Genomic DNA, 5910 nt, shown 5'->3' on the forward strand with positions numbered 1-5910 from the left:
GAGGATTATACTTTCCGCTCCAGAGTTTTGACCAGATCATTGGAAAGAACAAAGGGAGGCTGCCCCAGAGAACCAGCCCCAGGTTTTTTACATTTGGTCCAATGCACACTGGAACGGTGCTTTCAGAATTTAGTCAGTGCTGTGAGAATATGTACAGTGCAATGCAGCACTGTGTAGACATCCCACACAACGCTTATTATTTGTATTGCACGAGTGCCTACAGGCCGAGGTCATGGCCTTATTGTGCTATACTGTACGACGTATAATAAGACACTGTCCCTGCCCTGATGCGCTTATAATCCAAATAGATGTGAAAGATGAAGGGGAAAAGGAGAGGTGAAGTGACTTGTCAGACTTCACATAGCAGGTCAACTAGTGGAGCAGCGGCTAGATGGATTTCTGGGCCTTGGTCTAGTGCTCTAGCCATTAGGCATCACTGTCTTCTTTTTGTCAAGGTCCTGGAAGAAAACATAAAACCATCACTGATAAAATTTGCAGGTGACACCAAAACTGGGCCTGTGGACAGGCCACTGATTCAGAGCGATCTGGATTGCTCAGTAAACTAGGCACAAGCCAACGGTATTTGTTTTAATGCTGCTAAATGTACATGTCTGCATCTAGCAACAAAGAATGTGGGCCAGACATACTGGATGGTGGACTTTATCATGGGAAGCAGTGACTCAGCGAAAGATTTTGCGGTCATGGTGGATAATCAGTTGAACGTGAGCTCTCAATGTGATGCTGTGGCTAAAAGAGCTAATGCAACTTGTGGAATCTCTAGTAGGAGCAGAGAGGTTATTTTACCTCTGTATTTGGAACTGGCTGCTGGAATATTACGTCCAGTTCTGATTCCCACAATTCAAGAAGGTCTTGATATATTGGTGAGGGTTCACTGAAAAGCCATGAGAATGATTGAAGGATCAATCTTTATTAATGATCTGGACGATGGGATGGATTGCACCCTCAGCAAGTTCGTGGATGAGGGGAGGTAGATATGCTGGAGAATAGGGATAGGGTCCAGAGTGACCCAGACAAATTGGAGGATTGGGCCAAAAGAAATCTGATGAGGTTCAACAAAGACAAGTGCAGAGTCCTACACTTAGGATGGAAGAATCCCATGCACTGCTACAGGCTGGGGACCGACGGGCTAAGTGGCAGTTCTGCAGAAAAGGACCTGGGGATTACAGTGGATGAGAAGCTGGATATGAGTCAGCAGTGTCCCCTTGTTGCCAAGAAGGCTAACAGCATATTGGGCTGTATTAGTAGGAACATTGCCAGCAGATCGAGGGATGTGATTATTCCCCTCTATTCGGCACTGGTGAGGCCACATCTGGAGTACTGCATCCAGTTTTGGGCACCTCACTACAGAAAGGATGTGGACAAATTGGAGAGAGTCCAGCAGAGGGCAACGAAAATGATTAGGGGGCTGGTGCACATGACTTATGAGGAGAGGCTGAAGGAACTGGGGTTATTTAGTCTGCAGAAGAGAAGAGTGAAGGGGGATTTGATAGCAGCCTTCAACTACCTGAAGAGGGGTTCCAAAGAGGATGGAGCATGGCTGTTCTCAGTGGTGGCAGATGACAGAACAAGCAGCAATGGTCTCAAGTTGCAGTGGGGGAGGTCTAGGTAGGATATTAGGAAACACTATTTCACTAGGAGGGTGGTGAAGCACTGGAATGGGTTACCTAGGGAGGTGGTGGAATCTCCATCCTTAGAGGTTTTTATGGCCCGGCTTGACAAGCCCTGGCTGGGATGATTTAGTTGGGGTTGGTCCTGCTTTGAGCAGAGGGTCGGACTAGATGACCTTCTGAGATCTCTTCCAACCCTAATCTTCTATGATTCTATGATTAGAAAACATGCCTTGTAATGACAGACTTCAGGAGCTCAATTTATTTAGCTTAACAAAGAGAAGGTTAGGGGGTGATCTGATCAGTCTAAAAGTACCTACATGGGAAATATTTGATATTTGATAACAGGCTCTTCAGTATAACATATGACTGGAAGTTGAAACTATAACAATTCAGATTGGAATGGAGGTGTACATGTTTAACAGTGAGGGTAATTAACCATTGAAGTTATTTACCAAGGGTTGTAGTGGATTCTCCATCACTGGCAATATTTAAATCAGGATTGGTTGTTTTTCTAACAGATCTGCTCTAGGAATGATTTTGAGGAAGTTCTCTGGCCTGTGTTCTACTGGAGGTCTGACTAGCTGATCACAGTGGTCCCTTCTGGTCATTGAAGACCTATGTTTAAAGAGTATATTTGATATATGTTTAAAGAGGCTGGGAGGTCTTAGTGTTGAGTGGCTGGATGGATATCTGGGTTCAATTCTTGGCAGACATCTTCCTGTGTGACCTCAGCCAGGTGTGCTAATCTCTCTGTGCCTCAATCGCCCCCTCTGTAAAACAGGGATAAACCTTCCCTTCCTAGCAGGGGCATTGTGAGGATAAAGCTATCAGGGTCTGAGAAGCACTACAAAGATAAGTGCCATAGAGAAGACTATAAATAATAAAAATAAATAAAAAGCCAGTTAATAAGTGGTGCAAAGGGGTGTACCAAGCCTTCTGTACCAGATGAAATTCTTCCTTAGTGCAGACATGATCAATAAAAGTAATAAATAGGAACCTCAGTACTGAGTCTCAGTGCCTTGATTTATCTTAAATAATATGTACCCCTCTTTAATTTACTGCTGATGTAGAGGAGCTGTTTGGATTCTGGACCAGCCCTTCTAAGGATTTTTGGGCTGCAGAAAACTGAGAGGCGACATAACAGTTTTCAAGTGCATAAAAGGTTGTTACAAAGAGGGGGAAAATTTGTTTTTGTTAACGTCTGAGGACAGGACAAGAAGCAGTGGGCTTACACTGCAGCAAGGAAGGTTTAGGATGGACATTAGGAAAAACTTTCTAACTGTCAGGGTGGTTAAACACTGGAATAAATTGCCCAGGGAGATTGTGGAATCTCCATCATTGGAGATTTTTAAGAGCAGGTTAGACAAACACCTGTCAGGGATGGTCTAGATAATACTTAGTCCTTCCATGAGTGCAGGGGAGTAGACTAAATAACCTATCGAGGTCCCTTCCAGTCCTATGATTCTATGTGTGATATAATGACCAAAATTTTCAAACCAGGAATCCTGAAGGTAGGCTCCTAAGTAGAGCTGGGAGAATTTTTTTTGGCCTAAACCATTTATTTTTTTTCTTCTTTTCAATATGCAATTTTTTTAAAAAACTTCATTTTTGGATCAAACAGAAATAATTTTTTTTGACTTTTTGGAATTGCCAGCAAACTGAAAAATCAGTTATTGCACAGTTCTACTCCTAAATCCATATTTAGACACATAAATAATGGTTTGTCTACACTTGAAAGTTAATTCAGATTAAGGCAGGGTGTGAATTTAAAGCACAGTAGCTATTTCTGAATAATGCTAGTATGTTGGACACTCTTATTCCAGATGAAAAATGCCTTGTTCCTGTTTAGCTTAATCCATTTTAGAACAGGGCACTCTTATTCTGGAATAAGAATGTCCATCCATGGAGATTTTCAAGAATAATTATTCTGAAATTACTCCCTGTGTAGATAAGCCCTTAGTGTCCTGATTTTCTGAGCTGAGGAATCTGCCATTCTGTGTAGTGATATGTTAACTTGCTGTTATATTATTCAACTACTAGCTGGCTCAGTGTGGAGTCTCAGACCAGTCACAGTCCTTGTTATACAAGGCAGACAAAGTTGGAAGATGAGCTGTGCAAAAGTCTGTCCGATTGCTGGAGCTGTATTGTTGAACTAACACCTCCTATTTAAGAAGGCCAGATTCCATGTACCAGGAAACCCCTGGTGGCTTTTAAACAGTGAAAGCACCTCTAGGACTAGAACCTGGAGGTTCTAGGCCACTGATGCTTCTGCATTGCCAGCAGGAGCTTGGGCTGGCTTTCTGCTGGCAGACCCTGTCAAGCTAGACAGTGCAGGAAGTACCGCCCAGTAGGGCCTGAGTGGCGGCCTCCCGCAGCCCACTGATTGGTCCAGGCTGGTATATAAATCAGGAAGCCATTACAGTGAGCTGTCTGAGGAATGATGCAATATGCCTGTTTGCTTCTGCTCCACTCCTTGCCTTACTGTGAACTTGACACTCTGGATCCTGACCCCATTCCATCCCTGATGCTGCTACTTGCCTTCTGTCTGTGCCTGACCTTGACTTTCTGATATCCTGACCTGCCTTGACTCCAACTCCACTACTCACCTCCTGCCTGCAACCTAGTGCCTGACCCCGAGTTCTTGGTATCCTGACCCAGTCCGACTCTGCTATGTGTCCCCTGACTGCAACCTGGTCATTGACTGGTGCCCATGGCCTGGCCCTGACAGACAGCGAGCACAAGTCAGAACTGCATAGCACTGGCAGAATCCTCTCTGGCCAATTGATTTGGAGTCTGTGCTGGAAAGAAGTGCCCAATATGGTGCAAGGCGGCACAGAAATGTAATATAGCCTATTACCTGTGGGGCTACTACTGTGTGCATGTGTTTCTGGAGAATGTATGTCCTTGACTCACCTGCTGCCCAGTCCTGTGGCAAGGTCCCATGCAGGTCTGGAAGGAGGGAGGAAACTGTTATGGAGTGTTAAGGGGCTTATTCCTTCACCCTCTCACTTTCCTGGTCCTTCTCGCATGAACAGAGAGCAACAATACCCAAAGGCGCAAACAATTCAATGTTTATTGGGGTGAACTTCCAGCAAGCAATGATTCCAGTTTCCTTCCTCAGTGCCCCACTTCCCAGCTCTGACACCACAGAGCCTGTCCTATGTCCCTGTTTCTGTTCCCATCCCCTGTTCCCATTTCTCCCTTTAGCAAAACATGATCCCAATTCCCCCATCCCCAGTCCCTGTTCCCATTCCCCTTCCCCTTACTTCCTGATTGACTGCAGACTATATAGTAAAACTTTAGTTCCGCTTAGCTATACCTTAACCAATCATTTTACTGAAATCTAACTAACCAATCCTAACATACTGTAACAGGGTTATTTAACCAATTATATCCCACCACCTTAATTGGTTTACACCCAACAAAATTAATTATACAGCAAACAGAAACAATCACAGAACCAGACAGACCATGCAAATAAACATACAAAAGAATACAGAAGTGAGGATTTCACAGCTACATCTATACAGACATAAGGGTTCTCCAGCTGTGTCTATTGATAAGTGAGTTCTTGCCAGACAGGATGCTATCAAACTAAGTTTCCTTTTACATCTTCTAGGCTCTTCCCTTTCTCTGGAGGTGATAGAAATATCAGGACAGGATCAGGGCCGCCCAGAGAATTCCGGGGGCCCGGGGTCTTCGGCGGCGGGGGGCCCCCCCCCTCGGAGCGACTCTGGACCCCAGCGCCGCGCAGCGGCGGCGGGCGGCCCCTCCCCCCCTGCCGCGGCCCCCCGCGGGGGCCCGGCGGGACACCGGCACCATGCATGGCGGGGGGTGCCGTGTGTGCGGTGGTCCCGCGACCTCTGCTGTCGCCTGCCGCAGAGGGGGAGCGTCCAGCCGCGGCGGCCCCCCTCTGCCCCCATGCCGTCATGCCTGTCCGGCAGGGGGCCGGTCGCCTGGTCGACCTGCAGCGCTGCCCCAGGGGGAAGGCGCGGGGAAGACGAGGGGGGAAACAGAAACACTAAAAAACACTCGTGGGGGGCCCTGCGGGGGGGAGGCCTGGGGTGCCTGCCCCTCGCCCCTCCTCTGCCCCCTGGACAGGATTGTATTTCTAACAGCCCAACAGCACCTTATTTCAATGTGACTAGTTTGGAATGTGAGGATGTGACCATACATTTCCCAGTTTATGGCTGGCCTCTGCTGCTTAGCTGAAGGCCTTAGCTTAAGAACCAGGCCTCAGACTGTTACAGTAAGCAGCAGCAGACAGTGATTTTTGATT

The sequence above is a fragment of the Mauremys reevesii genome, linkage group 1 (genome assembly GCF_016161935.1).
Source record: "Mauremys reevesii isolate NIE-2019 linkage group 1, ASM1616193v1, whole genome shotgun sequence".
Taxonomy (NCBI): Eukaryota; Metazoa; Chordata; order Testudines; family Geoemydidae; genus Mauremys; species Mauremys reevesii.